A 24,476-nucleotide genomic window follows, 5' to 3' on the forward strand; every position below is an offset into this window, starting at 1 on the left:
TATGTTTGCCCTGCAGCTGAGTAAATGCTTCTTAGGATATGTGACAATTGAATTGGCTTGGGCTTTGAAACATACCTTGGCGTTGGAGCTGGTTTATGCTCATTCATACACATTTGTTCCTTCAACTAGGTTTGTGAAAGTCAAATTAGTGTATTTCAGTATCAAGGTCTGTTTATAGTGATTTATGGGAGGAGAAATTGGGTTACATGGCTTCCTAATATCCCACCATGTATGCATGGGTTTAGATTTTAAGTGATTTGTATTATTCTTTTCCAAGTGGATTGTCATGCTGGGTTAAGAATTTCTTTCAGTATTCCGCTAATAAATCTTAGATTCCACTGCTACTGGGTATTCCATTGCTTTTGTTTAATGACACCCTTTTCCAGCTTTTAGTTTTGCAAGCTAATGAAGTATTTAACACAAATTATCAGAATGCCTTTGGAACTTTTGGTTCAGACCAGACTCTTTGGAACCCCAGTGCTTTCAGAGTTCCGCTGCTACTACTGCTGCGGTACCAAATGTAGCTGCTTCTTTTAAAGTCTGTTTGTGTTTTGCAGGGCTTCCCTAGGCTGAGGGCTGGGAGAACTGAAAGGCTCATCGGTTTGTTTGAAGGCAGGCAGGCTGTCCAGGCAGCTTTTTCCCAGACTTTCCCAGCTCCGGCTTTTCATGCATACCAGCAGAGCCGCTTTTTTCCTCCAGTGATTGAAACCATCTGGACTGAACGGGGGTCACGTGTGTATGAGAAAATGACATAAAGTTTTAGACCCCCTTGTGCTTTGCTCCAGACCCAGACGAGTGTTGGTCGGATGGTGCGGAGGTGAGACCATTCAGTTTGAGGGCCAACTCCTCATCCTGTCCCCACCCCCAATCTCCCCTACCCCTGTGTCTTTCCTTCCTACCCCACCCCGCCCCTCGCACACTCTCAGCGCGGGTTTTCTTGTTGCCTCTGAGCACACCCCTCCGCCAGGCTCCAGCAGCCCACCCTCTCTGTCTCGGGTGGAGGCACACCTCCTCCACGCCCCCTCCACTCAAATCTGCGCTCCCTCCTTTCTCTGTCCCTCCAGCCCGGCCGCAGCCCCGGGTGCGGATGCCTGCCCGCCGCCCGCCCTCTCCCCGGAGCCGCTCCTCCTCGGGGTTGCACAGCTCCAGGCCAGCCTCCCATCGGTGTGAGCGTCCAGCCTGGCTGGGCAGCGCAGAGGTAAGTGCAGCCAGCCGCCGCCCTGCTTTCCCTGCCCGCCTTCCCGCGGGCCGGGTGGCTGCCTGCTTGCCTCAGTGCTTTTGCTCTGGGCCGGGTGGCGGGCAGGAGGGTTACAGTTCCAGCTGTGCCGCGCCCTGCCTGCCGCTGCAGCCCTAGCCATTTTCCCGCTATTCTCCACTCCTTCCCTCCGGCAGCGTTCCAGCTCTGTGAGTATTTGCATCCTGGCGCCCGGACTCTGGGGGGCCTCGGAAGGCGCAGAGGAGCAGGGCGACAGGGCAGCTTCACCCGGCTGGAGGGGACTGCCCTCTGGACTGCCGGGGCAGGCTCTGCTTTCCGCCTGGCTGGGGCTGTGCGGTTGGGGGTGGGGAACAGCGAGATGGGGGTCTGCGGGAGTGCAGAGCTGTGGTGTGCGAAGTCCGGGCGGCCCTGGGAGTGAGCTCTGCAAGTCTCCTTGTCCCCTGGACATGCCCAAGCTGCTCTGCAACGGCTGTTGAGCTCTTACCTGGAGCTGTGGTAGCTTGTGTGCAGGCTCCTTAAAGAACACACACACACGCACACACACACAGAACTCAAACAAAGGAAAATTAACTTTGTATTCTATCACTTTAACAAATTAAACTGTATTTATCGGGAATGATTACCTTTCCTTTTTTGCCTTTCGGCTGAAGTGTACTAAGTATTAAAGATATGTTTTTTGAAGTGGCCCAAGACTAAAGGAACACACTTTAGCTAACGTTTATGCTACCTTATCCAAGAATTTAGTAATTTAGTAGAGTTCAAGAGACTGAACATTTTCAAGTGTTTCCAAAGAGAGATTATTGCATTTTCCTGGGATCTTTATGTGAACGTGGTTTATAATTACTTGAATGTGAATAAAACAACTTCTTCATCAAGTGAGTGAGAGAATTTGCTTGGATGCTGCCTCAGTCCAGTTCTTGCTGGTATCCCTATGCAGGTGTTTCTGCCATTTGGACAGCGGGGTCTTGGGAAGGGTGAAGAGGTCATTATCTCATCTCTAGGACTGTTTTGAGCTATCTCATATGCACATACTTTAGCTGGCCATTTTAGGATAGAGTCACACAGTTTAAAACCCAAGTGACTATTACTATTTTTTTCTCCAAGTTATATTCTCAGAAGGTAAATCCCTTCATTGATGGGATTTTTTTTCAGAAATACGGATTTCTAAAGGGTCAGAAATAGTCTAGGTCCCAGAAAGCTGATCGGCGATAGACACCAAATCGCTCACAGTCTGTCTTCCATGCTGAATTAAGACAGCGCAAAGCAAGAGCTCAAGAGTAGCAGGTTGAATGCATGGAGTGAAGCAAAGGCTTCCTGAACCCTTGATGGACAACTCTGAGGCAACTCTATTCTCAAAGTATTTCTTACTGAACACTTAGATTGTGATTGGCTTGGTAATTAGAAAGAATTTTGCTCTTGGATTTGTGAACTTACTGGGGAAAGAGGAATGAGACTTTACAACCATTTCAGATGATAGAAGGTCAGAGGAGAAAACAATTATGAGCCAGGATGGCTTCATAGAAGAGAAGGGATTTCACTTAGGCCTTGAAACACAGTGTGGTTCTGAAACTAGTGGAGAGTTGCTGGGGAGGGTTTTCAAGAGAAGAGAGAGTAGACCATTTGGGTTGAGCTAGGGAGAAAAGTAATGCTTAGTGAGCTGCTCTTCCACATGCCCTGCTTTCTCTTTCATCCTCTAGTGTTGTGAAGTAGGCATTGTTATTCTTATTTTAAAGAGAGATCAGAAATATAAGTATCCTGCTCAAGTTCCACAAGTAGTAAGTGGGAAAGCTGGAATTCTAAGTCCCTGTTGTCTGACTCCACAGCTGCCTTCCCCAACGGGGCAGTGGGAGGTTCAGTTGAAGCAGACTGTGGTCAGCTTGAATTCTGGCTCAGGAACTGGAACTTTATCCTACATACATTGTCTAACTTTTAAAGATTTTTGAAAAAAGGAGCGATGGGCAAAGCAATGTTTTTGGAAGATTAATGTGACATCTGTGTTCAGGAATGTGACACTCTCATCACAGGTCATGTGCAAGATATAGTTCTTAATTAGGAGGTTAAAAAAGTAAATGTTGCCAAGATATCTGGGTGTTGAAATTCTGCCCGATTTACCCTTCAATAGCTGGGTTCACTGGGTAAGAACTAGCTGCACTGACCACAGGGTTACTGGGGATCAGAAGAGAGCTGGATATGACCAGGCGGACACTGAAATGGAATGTGTCTGTGGAGCAACAACTGGTGGTTTGTCCTTCATGTTCCCCACGTGGTTTGCAATGCTGTGGTGAGTTTTTCTCTTTTAGGACTACCCTGGGACCCCTGGAACATAGATAAATGTTGTAATTTGTTGAAGAGCCTTTACTAAGTGGCAAAGTTGAGCTCTAAACCAGGGCCTCTGCCCTAATGTTTTGATTTAAGTTGTGGGGTCCCTTCCCCTCCACATTTTCTTGTTTCTTAGAAATGCTAAATTAACAGAAACTTGGTACTGGCAACTAGAAATGAATTGAGATTACCTTTCTTAATAATAAGACAATTAAGATAAAATGTACATTTCTTAAACTTTCTGTTATGGAGAAGCAATAGGATGCTTTTGGAGAGTTTGGAAGGGATATGAAAGCCAGGATTTAGAGATGCACAAAGCTCTTCCTACCCCTCCACATTTCTTACCAGTTAATTGTGTTGTTCATATATACAGCTAGGGAGCTTACAGGACCATTGAATACCCAAGTTTATAGCCAAGCCCTTTGATTCTCTGCAGATAATGGGCTCAGGAAGGGCAGCAGTGGGTGGAGCCATTTTACTAGAATTGTCTTGCACTTTGTGTACAATCTAGATTTCTTGCTCTTCTTTGTGCAACCTCTAGGCCTTTTCCTCTGAACTTGTTAGTGTTTTGAAGACTTGGTTCTTAGTCTAAGGAATGTCAGGTAGCATAAAGTTGCACACAAAAAGGGCAGCTGGCAAGGCAGAAAAGTCAATTTTTGTCAACTAGAGAAGTTTTATATTAATTAATGTTAGCGTCAACATGGTTGCAAAACCAAAATATGGCCTCAGTGTTTTATACCAATTTTTACCTTTAAGAGCCTCTAACCAGAGAGCTTGCCCTATTGAAGGACACTTTGATATGTGAAATTCTCACCAGCACCTCTAAATGTGTCAGGATGACTCAGTTTGGGTTTTGGATCTCTGAGAAATGTAACCTCTTAGTGTAGGTGATTTAGAGTCCAAAGATATGGGTTAAAGTTCCGGCGTTGCCATTTCTTTAGAAGTTTCTGGAGTTTGATGTTGGAGGAATCTCTTAGCTGTTTTTCTGGTTCGTCTGGATCAGGGTAATCCCCTAGAACCAGACAGAGTTCATGCCCCCAATTATTCTTTCTCCCAGTTTGAATGTGGTATCACCTGAAAGCCATTTTGTTTTATCTGTAGCCTCTAGTTATAGATCAGAAAGGAAAACCATCTACGTAGGATTTCCTCCCGAGAATGGCAAAGCTTGTTGTTAGTCCATTGGTGATCTTTTGGTATGAGTTCCTGTGAGAATGCTCTTGAAGTTAGTTTTGAAAGTTGGGCATGGGGGAGGTCTCAAAAGGAGACTTTCACAATTCTCTTATTTAAATGTCAGAGATGTTGGGTTGTATTTTGGTTCGTTGCTTACTCATATAGTTGTTAATGTTTTATATTTGGTAAGCATTTGTCATTTTTATAATAAGGAGTAATTTAGATTTTCTAAGCTAGCTAAAAGCTTAGAAAAATAAAACTGGAATAGCCTTTTGATACTCAGATGTAATCTCCTAGTACAGTAGAACCATTTGACTATTTTAACCTACTCCACCCCCAAATATCCTTAAATCTCTCTCAAGAGATTACACAACCTCCCTAAGAAATGTTTTCTGAGCTTTCCAGACTCAGATGAGCACAGATTATCTCCTTGTAGTTTGCCTAAGTTTTCTTTTAGTGTTTCTTTTACTGTTTTCCCACCCTTCTTCAATGCACAGATATTCACAGAGTGAACAAATTGTCTTTTCTGGATCCCAGTGGCTGTACCAAATGTATATATTGTCCCTTCTGTACCCATCCTTTCCTTGCCTTCCTCTGGCTAAAAGAGCAGAGCTTTCTCTGTTTTTCTTTCTAAGTCTCATTGTTTAGACCCATGATTATACTCGTTGTGTTTTGTTTTATGCAGGAAGTCAGTATCAGATATGTTGGCAATTAGAGCTTTCAGATTGAAGGGAGCCTTTTGGAAATAAAATGTGCCCCTTCCCCCCGACACCAGCATGAGTAATTATGGAACATTTGTAAACTCTGGAGATGATTTTTAAAAAAATTATCATCGAAAGAATTTTGTTCAAGTCCTTTAAGGGCTTAAAAATAATCCAGCCGTTGTAAGATTGCACTAAAAGTAACAGCCCAGCCCAATTAAAGCCTTTCTAGAAGTGTGAGAATCATTTGCTTAAACTGGAAGTTAGGATCCTCAGGCAAATATTAGAGAAATAAACTGCTTAACCCTTATTAATAGCATAAGAAATAATACCCTTTTTTACGTATTTCTTGTGATAAAGGGCAATAGTGATTATGATGGGAACCCTGGTTGTCAGTGTTCTGGAAACTACTTTGAATGGGCAAGTGTTAATATTGGTGGCTTTTTGTCTCTCTTTGATGTGAAATTGGGATCTTGGATATTAATTTAGCTAAGGACAAGTTTGTACCTAGATATTTGTGGGTATTTTTTCCCATTCTCCCGATTCTTCCTCTTCCCCAAGACTCACTGGAGTGGGGTAGAAGGAACCTCTAATCTAGGAGTCTGTGTCCTGGAACGTTCTGTCAGACACTAGTCTTCAAGGAAGAGCTCTGCATTACTATTATTCTTACACTCTTTCCTGTGTTCAACATTTATTGAATATCTACTATTGGAAAAAGCACTGGGCTAGTGCTTTGAAGCATCTGTTTGTTCTCTTATTACTTTTCTTTATGAACATGCTTAATATTAGGTGTCTGACGAACTAACGAGTGGGTAATGTTAAGAAATTAGATGGAAAAGTTTTTTGTATGTGGGATACCTCCTGATTCACATATTGCTATTGGGAAATGGCTATTAATACATCACTCTGGCTTTTGCTCTAAGGGCTGACACGACTCCTTATAAGAAGGCTCAACATGTGGGGGTATATTGTCTAGAGAGTAAACAGGGCACAATCAGTTTTTTTTCCTATTAGTTGTGCTAGATTACCCTTACTGTTCTACGAACTCCACTTAGCATAATATCCCCTGCATTAGAAAGCGCCCAGTGGTTAGTCTTAAGGACTGCCTGGAGAAGCTTTCCTGAAAGTCTGGTCTCGCCACTTGAGCCAGAGATGGATGGATTCTAGGTGCTTAGACCCAAAGAGCTTCTGTGTAAACCAGAGTGATCCTAACACTGGGACCAAGTCCAAGGGAAATGCAAGTTCTTTTGAAAATTGTGTCCTAGACGGGAATCAGGCTTTTTGCTTTTCGGTGGACACTGGAATCTGCACACAGATACTTGGATATGAAGAAAACCCAATTTTAAATGCATATTTAGTGCTGTGGAGTTAAGGAGCGCGTAGAAAAATGGGATTTGAGATCAAAGTGTTTATTTGAATCCTCAATGTTCAGTTAATTATAGATATCAGTTGTGAGGATTCTGTTTTATTATTTTTCCCCCTATGTCTTTGTTTTGACAGGTCACTGCATTGAACTAGAATAGTATTTAGGACCAAAGTGTTTATACAGAAAGTGATGGCGGAATCATGGCAGATGAGCAGAAGCTATTTTATATCTTACTTCAGATGGACCATTTAAAAAAAACACCATAAGTAGACCAGTGGTCAGAATTAGTTAGAAATAGCTTTGCTGAAAGGTACTGGTAGAGTAACATCGAGCAGCCTTTGTCTATTGCAGGATTGGATCTGAGTGAGAAAGCCAATTTGGGAGCAGTGTCATGTGCCCAGTTCTGCCCACATTCACGTCGCCTACATAGTTCCCATGTATTTGTCACTGTTACTGGTCTCTGGAGGGCTAGGGGCAGATTTCAGGATATGAGGCTCTGGTTGAAGCCACATCAAGAGCTTGTCCTGGAAGGTCAGCGTTGTTTTCTGAGGTTTATCATCACCAGGACCGGCGTGTGGGGAGATGGATGGGAGAGTCTGGGGAGAAAAAATAGAAGGGCATAGAATTCTGTGGAGATTGAGTAAGGAATGAAAAAGTTAGCACTTTTTTCCCCTCACTGACTTGGACCTTTTTTCTGCTGGAAACACTTATCACTCGAGGTCATTTTATAAATACTTGCAGTAACTAGCTGACGGCACTGAGACTTCTGTACATTGGTGAGAAGTCTCCTGGATGATTCTCTACATAGGTATTTGGGCTTTCCCCATATTGTTTCCCTTATTTCCCAAGTTTTGATGTTTTTTTGTTTTTGTTTTTTGTGTGTTTGTTTTTAGGAATATTATGGCTTCATTGTCCAGATTCTTTCAGGGCTATGCATGCTGGGGGCCAAGGGACTGATTGTGATGTGTTGCCAGAAATGAGAGACTTTTGCACTTAGACAAATCTCCAGGAAAGAAGAGACAGAAAAGTTTATATACAAAGCATAAGGATTGGGAAGTCAGAGGAAAAATGGCACAGCAGGTAGTGTAACGGCTTTGGTCAGTGTGACTGTCTGCTAAGATGGGCCTGATGGTTGGATGGTCGGGTGGTACTAAGAATATCTTATAATCCACATCATTTCCTGAAGAAGACTTTTTTCTTCTTAAGAGAATGCATAGTGCATTACATTGATTTACTTATTTTTTTTTGATATTTACATGTGAGTATTTGTGAATACCTGAGTATGTGTTTAACTCTATGCCAAGCAGCATAGTGTATATACAAGACAAGCATGTGAAGAAAACAAAACAAAAAAAAGAACCTGAACTTAGAACATGTAATTGTTGCCCAAGGAACTATATAAAGTATTACGTTATCAAGCTTTCAGTTGTGAGTCACATGCAGGGGCTGTAGGGCCCCAGACAAAGCTTAGGACATGCAGGCTTATGGTGAAATCTTGGGCTGAATGGAGGCCTTTGGAGCTGTTGGAGTGTCCAGGGCTCAGGCTTCAGCCCCCTTCTTTTCTCTGTCTGCACTTTATGCGTACGTGGATGATCTCGTGGTTTTAAAGTACTAGCATTCATGGAGTATTTACTCTGTGCCAGACCGTGTTCTAAAGGCTTTAGTGCACTAGTTTAATCTTCCCGACAAATTTATGATTTAGGTACTGTTATCCTCACTCAAAGATGTGGAAACTGATGTACAATGAAATGAACTTTGGTGAGATCACACAGTTTATAAGCCGAAGAGTCAGGATGTGAGCCTATGCTGAAGACAGTTGAAGACTGGATGCCAAGCTCGTAACGGTTCTGTGCAGCCTTCTAACTGGTCCTGAGTCCTCTACTCCTGTCGCTTCACAGAGTCTCCTCCACATGGCAACCAAAGGACTCCGTGTGTCCCCTGCTGTACCCCTCACATAGAATTCCACCCATCATACTTAGAAACAGAATCACATTTACTACCAAGCCCTTAAGTACGCTAACCTCTAGCCCTCCCACCTGCCCTCCACCTTTCTTCCTCCCCATCTCTTCTGTCTCACAGCCTTTCTGCTACACCTGGGATGCTAGTTTGTACCCTCACTTCATTCAGGTAGCAGCTCAAATGCAGCTCCTCAGGAAGCCTTTCCCTGACCATTCTATGTGAAGCTACTGCTATTCATCAATCTTTAATCCTTGCTTTGTTTTTCTCACTAAAGTGATATACATAGTTGTGCGTTTTTCCTGTCTGCTTTCCCATGCAAATAAACTCCATGAGGTTAGGGAGTTGGTCCATCTGTTTACTGGTATCTTTACTTTTTAGAATAGTACATGGTAAGTTTTCTTTAAATATGTGTTGAATGAATAAATGATATCATTTGCATCTGATGTTCGTGTTTAACATGAGTTCACTTGGATAGAAGTAGTGGAGAGGAAAGGGATATGCAGGTGATATATACAGGTCTGGGTCTTACTTGGCTTTATGTTTATTACCAACGCTTTGCCATAATATCTGGCCAAGAAAATGCTCAGAAAATCTTAGCTGAATAAATGTGCCATGTGATTTGTTTTGGGTTCCAGGCATAGTAGTTCAGAGAAGGGTTAGGATAATGTGGGCTGGAGTGCTTAGAGAGAATTCATGGAGGACTTGCAGACTTTGAAGGAGATTGGATTTGTTGGGCGTGTAGGAATCACGGAGTAATTTTTTAAAACTGGATGGACTATTAAGCTGATCTAGGTCAATTTTTCCATTTATAGATGGGGAGACTGAGCCTAGAGAGGCAAAGGATTTGCCCAAAGGTACACAACTAGTTTCTGTCAGAACCATGTCTAGAATCCAGATATTTTGATTCCTAGGTCAGTTCTCCTGCCTCCATACAATGCTGCCTTCAGAATCGAGGAGGACACTTGGGGGATGAAAAGTAACTAGGAATAGCATGAGCAAAGGCCCAGAGGCAGAAAAGATGTTGGCTTGTGTGGGACAGAAATTTGGATGGGAACTAGGCTGTCCTAATTGGATCAGCAGGTTTACGGGAGACCCATGGGAGATACAGTGGGCTGCATCAGGCGAAGACCAGGAAGGATCTTGAATGTTATCTTGAAGAATTTAAATTTGGAAAGACAGAGAGGCATGGAAAGCGCTTGAAATATTGTTCTATCTTTTCTCTCCAGTGAAGGTGATATATAATTGATAATATGGAAAATGGATTGGGATTGAGGAAGAAACAGGAGCCTTGGAGGAGTTAGGAGACCCTTATAACAATCCAGGTACTAGTGTAGTTAGGGGCCTAGTAGCATTTGTTTGTTTTGGGTTTTTCTGTTGTTTTTTGTTTTTGAAAGTGACCTAATTCTCTGGTGTGTACCCAGATTTCTAAGAGCGTTCTGAAGTATGAAGCTGAAGAACTGGTATTTTGCCTTAATTCTGCATATGGCTATAAATGACAGTTTAGTATCGAAATGACAATTCCTGGGTTTCCCTAACCTGGGCCAGGTAAGGAAAGTAGGGATAGAAGATAACACCACAGTAGTGTGAAGATCGTGGTGGACGGGTTGGGGAGGGGCAGACGAGCAGATGGACAATGAAGGGAGCAGCTTCCAAGAGAGGGCGTGGACCTCTCTGTCAGAGGAGCTGCATGGTGGCTGGGGAGTCAGGCGTCCACGACCCCAACCTTACACTGTTTTTTTTTTTTTTTATGACACAAGAGGCCTGTGGAAATAAGACCTGCCTCCTGAGCCCACAAATACTTTGGACAGATGGGTTGTACTGAAGCCCAGGCCCACTGATGTGGTCCACGTACGTTTTCAGCCAGCGCTGATGAGAATAGATCGGCAGCCCTTACCAGGCCAGTGAACTGGCACAGGCTGTGCTGCTTTCAAAGTGTTTTCCATCCTCAGGAATCTTTTTCTGTCTCTAAAGAAAATCTTTAAAGGTCAGCATGAAAGTGAGAACACAGACCTGTAAATAATATCTCATACTGGATCTGAAAGTTTGAGTCGCGGAAAAAAGCCTGGAGCATCCAACAAATACCAAGCAGGACCTGCTGACCGCCAGCTGCTGTGCTGAGCATTGGCACTTTCATCTTTTGATCATATTGCATCACATGTTATTAATAGATTATTATCATTTAGTTCTAGTCTATTCCACGTTAAAGTTTTCTAGCCCCAAAGATTACATAGCTCGGTCCTTAAACCCTCAATTCGTTCAGACTTGTTGACTTACGTTTGCATTCACTTGTAGCCCGTTCATTGCGTAACAGGCAGTATGCTGAATGCTGAGGCAGTTTTGAAGATGAATAAGAACTGGTGAGGGTCCTCAACTGGTTGACTGGGATTTACCAGGTAGACCTGGCAGCTTTCCACTTTGCTGGGATCCCAGCCAAGAGGAGAGTGTAGGCAGCAGTAATGTATATTCCTTTTCTTATTTTGCCCACACGGAGCCCTGCCCTCTCCCCCTCACCCCTGCCCAGCATCTCTATCTTTAAATTTAAGAGAAATGAAAATTAGCTCCTTTCCCGTCAGTTTGGGAAGTTCCATTGAGGGCAGCACTTCCCTGCTGAAACCTTTAAGTTTGAATCTTTTCCAGGAGAATCTCTCTTGCCTGTGTAATCCCAAAGAAGAGGCTTCTCTGTGAGCTCCTTCTTCCTTCCTCTGAAAGTTCCTTTGCCTACAGTGTGAGTACAGGGCATGCAGTATTCCCTGTTTCTCAGGCTCTTCATTTCTGCCTGCTTCCTTGGCTCTTTCGGGGAAGCAGGGAGGGGTACGGTGTCTTGTTTTCTGAGACTGAGTAACACAACGAGAGGGAGGGAGGCAATCAGGCTAAAATCTCCCATCATTTGGAAAGGCAGCTGCTCAGAGCAAAAGAGGCAAAAGAAGGTGGATACAGAAGTGTGTTTCATTGAGCCTTTGGGTTGCCGACAGGAGTGAGGCTGCTTTCCTTTCCTTTGCTTGGCATCCAAGAGCCACCTTGTACACTGTTTGAAGTTTGCTCTGCTTTCTTTGTATCTGTGAGTTCCTTTAATAGAAAACTGTAAAATATAAAATTGTCTTTATTTTCCACTTTAAATTGGTTCTTTAAAAAATGTAATTTATGCGTTGTAGTACATTATAAAAAATAAAAAGCTCCCCTTTCCCGACACCCAGATCACCACTGTTCATATCTTAGTGTGTACCCTGTTCTAGATCTTTTTTTTAGGCGCATATAGGTACATGTATGTATTCTTTTATTTACCAAAGCAAGAGCATACTATATATTACTGTTTTTCAATCTAATTTTCCACTTTTCCAGTTCATTAAATTTTTATTTTAACTAATACCCAGACCATATTTCAGATTTCTCCACTGACCCCAACTGTCCTTATCGTTGTTTTTTCCATACCAGCATTGAACCTACAACCATATATTATATCTGGATGTTATGTCCCTTAAATTTCTTTTCATCTATGATACAGTTTTGAATGATACTGTTTTGTTGAAAAATTATCCCTAGTGGGTGTCTTTAATTGAGTACTAACTCTGACCTGTCCTGCTAAGGGGTTTATAAGTGTCATTTTATTTAATCCTTGGAACAACACAGAGAAGCATGTTTTAATGTTCTTCATTTTTGTCTATCCTTTTCCTGTGGGATCTCAGGTATCCCCAGACCTTCAACTATTTCCTTTATGTCAGAGATACATCACCTGTATCTCAACAGTCACCTTAAGAGCATGAGCTCTTGAACCAGATGGCCTGGGTTCAGATCCTTCATCTACCACTTATTGTATGTTTTCCTGGACAAGTCACTTAACTTCTCTGTGCCTCAGTTTCTTCATAAGTAAAATGGGATAATAACAGTGCCTCCCTTCTAAGGTCTTGGCGAGGTTAAATGGACTAATATATGTAAAGGACTTAGGAGACAGCCTGGCATATAGTTAGTGTATATAGTTATTGCTGTTGGACAGCTGGCTGATCCACAGGCACCTCAACCTTTCCCTGTGCAGTACTTATCTCTGTAAAGCTGCTCTTTCTTCTCTTGTATTCACCAGCTCCTTTAATGATTCATCTCTGATTCCTCCTTTCTCAGTAATCACACTAATAAAGTCTTGTCAGTTCCATTTCCCAAAAGTCCTCCTTACTGTTGCTGCCTCCAGTCCTCTTAAAGCCTTGACCATCTTTTTCCTGGAATGCAGCTTGAATGTGTCAGAATGCCTGCCCCTGGATGTTCTTCAGTCAATCTCCGAGGCTGCTCCCAACAGGGAGCTTTCTAACATAACAGCTTAGTGATCAGACTTACTTCCTTTTTATGAGGAATAACATACAGTGAAGTGCAACAAATATTAAGCGTATATCTTAAGGGATTTCAACCTTTGTATTCACCTGCATAGCCAGCACTCAGATCAAGGTGAAGAAATTTCCAGCACCCGGAAGCTTGCCTTCTGCCTCTTCCCACATAGTATCCATACTCCTGTCTCGACCCACTTTTCCTGTACCTTTTGTTCTGCCTTTTCTTGATCTTCTTATAAGTGAATCACAAAAGCTCTTTATTGAATCTCCTTAGACAGGATAAGTCCAAATTTATTTATAACATGACATTCAAAAATCTTGTCATCTGGCTTTTTACTTCAAGTCCTTCACGCAGAGCCTGCCCTTCCTGCCATGCCGAAATCGCATGCAGTTTACCAACACAATAGGCTCTTTTCCCTTTCTTTCTTTTTTTTTTGCAGCTGATGTTCTCTTGGCCTTCTGACTTCATTCCCTGGCAAATTCATCCTTCAGGTCTCAGCTCCCGGCTGAATCAAGCCCTTCTGTGCACTCTGGATGCATGATTATTATAGGTAGTTAGTTATTTGTCTTTCTCCCCTACTTATCACTTTCAAGAGCCCATGGATGGCGCAGTTCTCTCCTAATTAGGTAGTTGAACTTTGCACAAGTAATTCATGTTCTTTCTAGAAAAATTAGAAAATAGAAACAAACAAACAAACAACCCCCGCAGTCCCACTATACACAGATAGCCATTTTTTACATATATACTAAAATATGTAGGAACACTGTAAAACAAACATGTCACGAAAATACTAAACATGTATCTACTTAATATTATTTATGTTTAGTTTTTCCCCTTTTTGCTATTATAAAAATACTCTGATGAACATCCTTATGCCTATATTTTAGTGCAGTTACCTGATTGTTTTTGGAGGATACGTTTGTAGAAGTAAAATAGATAGATGAAAGATATGAACACTTTCAAGGGCTTTTGATGCGCTTCGTCAAATTGCCCTCCAGAAAGTCTTTAACCTGCATCCACTTCAGCTAGGGTGAGTGAGAGTGCCTGATTTTAGCCATCCTTGCCAAACTAAAAAGAATGAAAATAATATTTGCAAATCTGGTAAGATAAAAATGGTATTGCATTGCTGTTTTAATTTGTATTTCTTTGTTTGCTGCTTAGGTTGAATATTTTCTCATATGTTTAATGCCATTTATATTTCTTTTGTGATTTACATGTTCATGTATTTTTATGTTTTATTTTTACTGATTTTTAGCAATTCTTTTAATATTAAGGATGCTAACTCATGGCATATACTGCATATATTTCCTTCAGTTTGTCATTTATCTTTTTACTTTAGTGTTTTCCACATATAAACATTTTTAATAACTTAATGTAGTGAAATTTATTAGTCTTTAACATTCTCTTTTTACCTGTGGTGTCATTCTTAGAACGATCTTCCCTCAGTAAGATTAAGATAAATACCCATCATTTAGTCTTCTACCTCTTTTTTTGATATCATTTTTTTTACATTTAAATCTTTACTCAATCTGGAATTTATTCTGTTTTGAAATAATAATAATAATAATAATGATAATGATAAAAGCTAATATTTTTGATTGCATACTGTTATGCCAGACACATGTTTTACATGTACTGACTCTAACACTTTCAACAAACCTGTGGTGTAGACACTGTTCTATCCTCTGCTAGTATTGTTGTAAATTGACTTCCATTTATCTGTTCATTGATTCAGTATGAACCTGATGTTTTTAATGTTTCTTTTGCAACCTGTCCTTGCATAGTCATTATGATCGTCTGTTTCATCTCCTTGAGAATCATTATCAGCAATTCTGTCAATTTTATTTATTTACTTATTTATTAAGTAAGTATTTACTGAAAGGAAGGCATTCCATTCCTGGGGTTTGCTTTGTTGTTTTCTACCATACACTTTTTTTTTGTTGTTGTTTTTTTTTTGGACTGCTTATATCTTTTTCTGTTTATTTATTCTTCAAGTTTACTTGTTGATTATACTTTCATAGGATGTGGTTTGTACCTGGAAGACATACCATTTGGGTGCATTTCTGGAGAGGCTGATTGGTATTACAATCTCCAGGTACCTTAGTGATGGGGCAAAGTGTCACTGAGTGCTTAGCAAATGTGAAACCCTAAGAGGGAGATAATGAAGGGGCCAAGCAGAGTTCAAATGAAAGATTTGTGTCTATTTGTGTCTATAAAAGAGGTGTCTATTTGGGACGAGGCACGGGAGACAGTGTGTCCATTGAAACTGTAAGCAAGCAGGTATCCTGCATGGTAAACGCACTGGGGGCCGATTCTGTGGGGTGGGAAAGACACAGACTTAGAAGATTAAGGGGTCACAGAGCCTACCCTCCAAGAGGCATAAAACACCTACAATAAAGAGCTAAAGGTTAATACCAAACTATAAATGGATTCATGAAACAAATTAGAAGTCATTGGCAAGCATCTGGTATGACAGGGTTTAGAGGCACAAGAACTTGCAGGAGGAGGGTTTGAGGAGGTTGCATGGAGAGAACATGGGGCATGAGCTTGGCCTTTGGAGGGTTGGCAGGATTTGACTTGGTGAAGAAGGAGGTGGACTTTAGCTGGGAAGAATATCCTGAGGCACAAAGGTAGGAAAATGTTTTATAAAACCAGGTTCATTTGCTCCCATCTGTAGGCACTGCCCCCGTCACCAAGTTGCTGAGCCGTGACTCACTCCTGCTCACTCCTCCTTTTTCCTCCTCCCCACAGTGATGAGCGGGGGGCGCCTTCTCAAGGAACAGTGTTTTGCCCCCAGAGCCCTCCAGTTCAGGTGCTGCTATGGTTCTGATTGCTCTGTCCTCCACTTGCCTTCTAAGGACAGAGCCCTGACCTCCGGGGCCAGCAACTTGGGGAGAAACCTCCCTGTCAACACCACTAACCTCTTCTTAAGCACTGGATTCCCTCATACTCTGTGGGTCCTTGCTGCTTGCCTTCTCAGCTTAGAAACTTCCCACGTTCTCTGGACTTAGGCTTCCAGGTTGCCGTTCCGTAAACGTTCACAGCAAGCGTTGTTACCCTTCGGTGCTCTGGAACTTCCTAGTCTGTTACTCTATGGGCTATGGACTCGCATACTGGAGTCTAGAAACTCGCATGTATAGCGGAGAATGGTACCACGGGGACTGTATAGAAGGAATAGTAGGAGCAAAGGCTGGGATTAGAGGTGTGGGCCCTGATTTTGGGGGAACTCAATTCAGTCCCCCAGGGGAACCATATAGTATGGTTTTTGTTTTGGAGTGCTCCATGATTTATTTGATCAAAATTTTATTGAAGCTCATTTTCAGTCTCTGTCTGTTGAAATGTAACAGTTATTATCCATGAATAAACACAATATTAATTTGTTAATTTTGATAATGCTCCTGTTTTGGTGAGAGAGGCATATAAGCCACTGGCCTTCAGACTGGGAAGATTTGAAGACCCTTGTCCTCCATCTGTCGTCTTTCCCAAAGCTGATCTGTCCATGAATACAGTTGGACTCAAGGTGTCCCCTTTCTAAATCACTCTTCCCCCACTTTACAAAAAGAAGGCATAGCCATGATTCATTCTGAATCTTGCTGTTTGTGTGCCTGGTGTGTGAAAACTTCCAGGTTAGCAAACACAGGAACAATTAGAAATATTTTTAAGAAAATGAATGTCTCTGAGTAACGAATCCTTTTCCAAATTAGATGGTTTCTATTTTTGCTATAAAAATAGAATTTTCAATAAAATTGAAAGAGTTGTCAGCTGGTAGGTAGATAATTAAAAATAATTTTTGATGCTAGATCATTGTGTGCATGTAATTTTGGGATATACTTCAGAACAACTGCAAAGACTGATAGTGCTATAACAAAATTTCTTTCAGTCCTATCTAGTGATTTATGTGAATGAAGTTTGTTGCTGCTTACAACTATAAAAATGGAAAATTAATCCATTTATAATAAAATTTTACTTTAGTAATACAAATTTGTACTATAATTATGTTTTGATTAATTGCATATTAATAGTAAAGTTAATGAAAGCAATCCAGAAGAAAATTTTTTTTAACAGTTAGAGCTTATAGTCGTAGGAAAATTTAAAAATTTATGTGTATATATATTTATGTATAATAGTTTTACTGCAGAGAAGTATCATAGGTTGATCAGTAACAGATTTTTCAAGCATAAATATTAGGATACAATTCTGAGGAGGAAGTAAAAAGGAAATTAGAGTTCAATGATAAAAAGGAATGGTATAAAATTTTATGTTTTTGTAAATGGATGATGTATTTTTAATCACTGTGGTATTTAGATTGGATTCATTTAATAGAATAATGTAGTAATTTTATTTTAAAATGTCAGTATTTATAAAATGCCAATATTCATCATATGCCAGAAAGTGTATCTCTACTACTGTTTATGATACAAAATTTTAAATGTTAACTATATGGGGAGGAGTACTTCAAATTTATTTAGGGCACTTAAACGATAAACTAACATTTACAGCAGAATATAATACAGGTGCTTGCCTAGAGAAAAGGGAAGAATTATAAGGAGAAGACACACACAGGAAGCCCCAGGGTCAGGGAAAGCAACCAGAGGAGATGCTGTGGGAGCTGACTCTTGAGGGACTGTTGGAGTTGGCTGAGCAAAATTGAGAGGGAACAGTATATGCAAAAGCCTACAGGTGTAACAGAACATGAAAACTTTGGGGGAAATGGCAGGAGTCGCATGAGCAGGGTGGCGATTTACAGCCAGCCTGACAGTGTACTTCGGTGTCCGGGAAAGGAGAAGCAGTGGTGGTAGATGTCTGTGAAGGGAGCCCTTGCCAAGGGTCAGGCATGAGATGGGTGAGAATGAGAGCGATCCATTAATGGTGCTTCCTCCTCAGTGATGTTTTTCATATTAATAATCTTCTGGACATTCTTACAAATGTAGATATTCTATTTACATTCTGCTGTGGCAGAAGAAGGAGGCCCAGCAAGGGTCTGTTCCTCTCACAGATTTTGTACCATAGTAGCAGTGGCCAGACTGAGACTAATGCTGGACTCCATGGGTTCTAAACACATTGGTCATTGCTTGTTTGAGGCTCTCAGCTGTCATTACAAAGGTTGACTACAACTTTGGGGTCAAAATTTGATATCCTGGGCCAATAAAGAATTCCCCCCTCTCCCCAGTTTGTGAATTTGTTTACGTGAAAAACTTTTACAAACTTCTGCAAATTAGATAAAACTTAACATATACGTTTACTAAATCATCCTACTGTACAGAATTCAACTGTATAAAATGTCAGTGGTCCCAGAAAAGTTAGCACATAAGGTTACTCTTCTGGTCCATCTGGTACTGGGGAGTCTTTTGCTTTCATGGTAGAGAGGCTTCCATTAATAGGGATCAAATAGGAGTGCTGTGAAATGAGACCGCGTAGTCCTGAAAAACTGATTACTTTTTCTTGCCTGTTTGGAACATTTGTTCAGCAAAGTGATAGAGACGTGATTCAGTATTTGCGTAGAACAGATTGAACAAACTCTACACAGAAACACGAGGTGGTGAGATGAGTGGTTTTTCCACATTTTAATATTTTCCGGGATGACACCGAAAGCCTTGCCCTTAGAGAACCCTGAGCCACCTAATAATTCATTCTTGCAGGCTCTTGAGAGGGAGAAATGGGAGATTTACATCGTTAAATAGATGCACTGGGCCTTTCCTAGGAGAGCCTGGAAAGGAATTGAGGACAGCCGTGGGAATGCGACCAGCAAGGAAAGGTAAGGAAAGCTGCATTAACGCTGATTTCTTGTGGGAAAATGTTGTGTTTTTCATTATTTCCAGCTCTCTTTTCAAAAGTGTTTCAAAAAAGCCTACCTCTTGGGGGACAAAAGGAAAGAATGTTGTCAAGGAAGTACTGAGTCAGTACAGGAGACCTACTATGTGCCATTCACTACTTGTTGCTTTCATAAATCTCACTAATTGTCTCAAAGAAGAGGAAGTCATAACTCAGAGAAATCAAGTAACTTGCCCGAGATCCAGAATTGGAACCCAGGTTTCCAAAGCCCTTTCCACTACATTGTGAGGCCTCCTTGTGCTGAAATCATGGAAAATGAATGATATGGATTGAATTAGGGAACTCATGGTATCCAGCTAATTGTTCTGAAAAACTCTGAGTACAGAATTTTTGGAGGCATTTGGGGAGAGGAGTGATGCTGGTTAGGAGGGAGGAATTGAGGAGAAGAGTCTTGGGAGTTCTTCGGACTGTGTTTCATGGAAGGGATTTTGTGCTGTCGCATCTCGTCCTTGGCTGGTGGTTTGGAGGAAGTGGCTCCTGAATTCATTTGCTGCCAGTTATCTCTGTGAAGGAAAATGGGAGAAGCCTAGCATACTATAGGGATATGGGATTTCACAAAACACAGTTTTTCTTTGTTGGTTTGTTTTTTCAGACCACATAGCATTCCCAGATTTGAAAATTTTTTTCCAGGAAAAGAGACTAAAAATAAACAAGAATCCCACACCTATGTTATCTTCACATCACATAAAGGAAATTTGAAAACCAGAATAATAAATTAAAAACAAAGAAACAAATAAATAGTATAATAGGACAGCCCTTTCCAAGAAAGCACCGTATACTCCTCTATTACAAAATTAGGTTAGATTTAAAATATTGTGAATCACGAAAAATTACAACAGAAAATTTATTGATGCGTTTGTCAGTTTGGGAACTTTTATTTGGTAGTGCAACATTAGGAGAAGCTCGATGGTCCAGCTTGTTTGATAATTTTTTTTTTTAATCACAGTTACTGTTAACAGTCCATATTGACAGGTATATGGATGAAAACAGTATCAACAATCGACGTAATTTACTCAATCTGGGATATTTTGGTGCATGGAGAGAAGGGGAGTAAGAAAACTTCATAGGCTTTCAGTTTTGTGGCCAGGCCAGAAGAAAGCAGAAGTAGAAGCTCTGGTGTGTGACTGGTGAAGGCTCCAGGAAGAGGGCTGCAAGGACCTGTCTGCCGCTGAGTCATATGCTGGTGGGGGCGAGGGCTGTACAGGACCCTTACTGCCCAGTAGGGAACTGGGAGGAATTGATTTGAAAGGGATGCTGTAGATGGTAAAAAAACAACAAAACTTTCATCATGGCCTGGACAAGTATTTAAGAGAACCACTCCTCTAAAGGAATTATCCTGTTTGGTTCTCTAAGATAATCTAAAGGCATAGGTGCAGACAAAGGCCCATTGTTTTCTCCCGGGCAGCTGTTTATTGCATTGGTGCTAAGGAGGGGTGGGGAAGCCTGCAGGATTGTGGCCTAGGTGCTCAGACTTGGGGGTGGTCCAGCTGCCTGATTGTTCGGAGTCTCTTTTATGGGAATTTAGGGCAAACTACATTTTCCTCCAAGCAGCAAAGTCTTAGCTTCACCTTCCATTTGGTCTGGGTGTCCTGGAGTTTTTGTGAGTGCTCTGACTGCCTGGGTGCAGGAAAAAAATGCCTAGAAGCGGCTGGGGAATTCCCCAACTGTCCTAGCCTGCCTCTCTTGTATAAGGGAACACACACGTCTGCATTTGCAGGGCCAGGCTGGGGAAGTGTGTGTTTTGGCCTCTCTGGAGAAGGGCACATTAGCTTTCCTGGCCTGTTTACATTAGTTTAGTCCTTTCTGCCTTTGATTACAAATGACTTGGGTGGAGGATTTCCCTACTTCCATGGAGGTCACTCCTGCCTTTTGTTGGCTTTCTCAACCTTTCTACCTGGGGAAGAGCTCCCTTTTTCTTTTCTTTTTTTAAAAATACTTTCCTTGGCTTAACTACTTGTCTCGGAGATTTTGCCTAGTGAGTGAATCAGTTCACAATCGGGAAACAATTCATCTGCCTCTGAAAATTCCCTTTTGCTGAGTTCTGTGACTATTAGACTTTTCTCATTTGCCCGTCACTGCCTTAGTTGTCAGTACTCTTCCCTAAGAAAGAGTATCGTCTTCCAAGCCCAGGGGCTGGACTGCTTATTGGTGCTTGTGCAGCTCAAGTGTTGATGCAGGATTTCCTAGTGCTTTGGAATGTGTGTCCTAGCTGCTCAAGTAGCATGTACACCCTTTGAGGTTAAAAGCTCCAGGTTCTTTCTGTCCCTTTCCCGCAGCCAGTAGTAAGTATGGCATGGGAGAGGAGAGGTGGACCCTGTCGGGAGGAGGGTGACCGCCACTGGCTGAGTTCCCTGGTGAGGTCACTTCGTCCTTGCTCTCAGTGTCCCTCTGCCCACCTAGAGCGTAGGCACAGCTCCAACCCTCTCTGAGGCTGACTTCTCTGGAAGCCTTCTAGGACTGGCTCGCTCTCTGTACAAGAGAAAACGCCTTGCCCCTCGGGAAGTGGTTGGAGGCCTGTGTCAGACTCCTTTGTTCTTCCTGTCTATTTGAACAGTCCTGATATCAGAGCCTCTGATGAAATCGAGAGGTAATGTCTGCCCTGTGAAGCCTTTTCGTTGTCAGAGGTCACTGGGAAGCTCAGGTGACTTTTACTTGGTGGTAATAACTTTTTCGCTCTCTTCATAGCTTTCATGCTCTTTGGAGAGTTTTTCTCTGGGATAATTGGCGGGATTTATTTTTTTTAACCAGTGGACCTAGTTCTGTATAGTGACTTCTGTTCCCCCAGCCTTCCTCCAGCTAATTGATCTTGGTGCTTTTTCTCCTTTCAGAAGACCCTTATTTGGGCCCCTTGCATTCCCTTCCAGTGCACTCATGGTGCTGTGTGCTGGCGGTTCTCTGCCTGTAGCCTGTCTGCCCTCTCCTTGATTTCCTAGGCATTTGCACCTCACATTCATGGATCCCTGTCTCCATTACTTGATAGTGTGATGTTTTCTTCTGGCATCTCTTTGGTCAGCTCTCAGATGACAGTCCGTTCACATTAACATTTAGATCCAGAATCCTCTTTTTAAATCTCAACAATTAACATAAAAAATCTGATTCCTTTGCTCCTAGCTTGTTCTTACGTTAAAACTGCATTTTTCCTCTTGGACATCCCTCGGCTGGCCGTTGCAGTGGTCTTCAGTATTCCCGTGTGCTATGCTGACGTCATTCCCACAGTCTTCCCCTCCGGCGTAGATGACAGATGAAATATTTAGTTAGTCTCTGCCAAACATTTTGGCTGTGTTGTTTTGCTTAAGAAGACATGCAGATAAACTGTTTTGATTCTTGGTCTTGCTGCTCTAGGGCAGATGTTTCTCCTATAACAGAGGTATTGTGGTCAGTTGGAAAGAGTGCTGGACTAGAGTTTGGAGAATTGGATTCTAATCCCTGCTGCGCCACAAATTGGTGGTGTGATCTTGCCCAAAGCACATTTCTATGTCTCAATTTCCTTTTGTCAAAAGAGACCTTATGATCAAGAAGATAGGAATCTATGGATATGAGATGGGAACCCAGAGAGTAAGCTTGGGGGATCGAGGAGAGAATTGACAGGTTTGAGGCAGAGAACCATTACCATGAGTATCATTAATGGAACCCGAAGGATACTCAAATCCAGATAAAATGTTTATATATATAGTCACTTTGAAAAAGTATAAAATGTGATAACAACATGGTGGAACTTCTCTGACGAGGATGACTTCAGGAGATAATTGCTGTGTCCAGCCCTGGGCTTGCTCTGGGTCCACCCCTGTTTGCTGTCACCATCAGGATGTGGGAGGCTTGGCCTTCTGTGGGTTCGGGTCCATAATTCTGCCTCCCGCCTTCCACCTCCATTGTAAACCAAGGAATATTTGAAACTCAGCCCAGATCTTCACCTGGCTTTGATTTCCCCATCACGTGGAGAATGGTCCTTAGAAGTTGTAGTTTCCAGAAAGCTTAAATGTTGGCCAACGTGTCCAACTTCTGTATTTGTTGATCACTCCTGTGCATGGCTGTGTTCCAATTCTTGTGCCCTGAAGGTGTCGTGGTTTGGTTCCAGCAAGAAATGGGGTATTACTTGGGGGATTACAACACTAGGAGCTAGGAAGCACAAGTAGACAAAAGAACTGAGAGATTTCCCCCTTGGTGTTCATGAGAAGCAGGTCTTTGAAGAAGAAGCAAAGTGGTTTAACTTCTGCCTAAGAAACCATGGCCCCCGCAAACACATACTCAGATAGGCAGAGCTGCATTTCTTCCTTATCCCTCCCTGCCCCTCTGAAATGATTCTGGGATTTAATCAGATCTTGCTTAGTTTATACTCTTTCTTTCCAGTTAAAGCATTGCATTGGTTTCCTCCAGTACAGAATGAGTTGGATGAGGACACTCTCCAAAGTCTTTTGCTTCCCTGTAATCCTTTGTCAGGCACAGTCAGCAGAAACTTTTCTAAATGAGTGCAGAGCAATACCGGTCTCTGCAGGGTTAGTGATAAGGACGTGCACTCGCTATTCCTGCGTATGCCCAACCCCGGGAGGCTCTTGGGCTGCTAGAACTTGCTAGAGAAAGTCAAGGAACTGAGTAGAATAGTTCCGGGAAGAAGAGTTATGTAACTGACTGTATATTTTCAAGTGAGCCTTCTTTGCTATTCTTCAGTCCTTTTATTTATCACTGAGTCCCTGTGACATAAACCACAGTGCGCATCCCATATCTTTTGTACTCCATAAGCCCTGATTATGTCATGATTCTACATTGCCACTGAAGGCGTCTTCTACTTGCCTGGGACTGCTAGAGCCAGATAACGGGGAACTCGGGGATGGTGCCTTTTCTTTAGAAAGCTAGGTACTCCAGTTCATCCAGCTCCACGACAACAGGCTGTAAGCAGTTCCTGTAGGCTCTGTAAATGTGTTCATCGTGAATGCCAACATCATCGGGGCGGAGTAATGGTTTGACTTGGGGCTTGATAAGAGTTGTGAGCCCAGGTCTGGTTATTTGGCACTTCCCCTCACCCCATTTTTGCCTTCAACCAAGTTGTACTAGGCAGATGGACCAGCTGGTAGCTGTGTGTCACACAATGCCTAGCGTGTCCTCCCAGCCACTCCAGTTCTGGGTATCATGAACTCTCGTGTTTCTTTGTCTCTTACCAGTCCTCGCTCCACAGATTCCCCTCAGGTAGGCATTCTTCAAGCTACCTACATCCTCTTTGACCCTCTTCTCTTCTTCTGCTCTCTTATCTATTTTGTTTCGACACCTCAGGAAATACCCACCTTGTCCCTTTCCCTCGTGGACTGTGGAGTGAAAGCTAGCCCTAATCAAAGCCGATCAGCGTGACGTAAGAATCCTTCTGAACGATAGTCAGACATTTGGGAGTGAAATTAGTTGGTGTGAGGAATCAGTGCTCCAAGTCCTGTCCTTGTGAGAACCTTTTGAAATCCCTAAAAATACCCGTCTTTTAATTAATCTGTCCTTCTTCCAGGACTACAATTTGGGATATGAAAAAAATCATTTAACCTTATTCCTCTGTGTTTTGTTTTATTGCTAGTATTTCCACGGGTAATTTTTGTATCTTGATTTTATGTATAAACAATAT

General features: G+C 42.1%; 1 protein-coding gene across 1 annotated transcript in view; it reads left to right on the top strand.

Moving 5' to 3' along the window:
* The first annotated feature begins 699 nt into the window (after positions 1-699).
* Positions 700-24,476, top strand: part of DENND2B (DENN domain containing 2B) — a 141,506-nt gene continuing 117,729 nt past the window's right edge. The window contains exons 1-2 of the mRNA XM_033120018.1: positions 700-817; positions 1,065-1,198. The gene's annotated coding sequence lies outside the window, so the exon portion shown is untranslated. The remainder of the gene's footprint in view (positions 818-1,064; positions 1,199-24,476) is intronic.

This window comes from Rhinolophus ferrumequinum, chromosome 11, assembly GCF_004115265.2.
Source record: "Rhinolophus ferrumequinum isolate MPI-CBG mRhiFer1 chromosome 11, mRhiFer1_v1.p, whole genome shotgun sequence".
NCBI classification, from domain to species: domain Eukaryota; kingdom Metazoa; phylum Chordata; class Mammalia; order Chiroptera; family Rhinolophidae; genus Rhinolophus; species Rhinolophus ferrumequinum.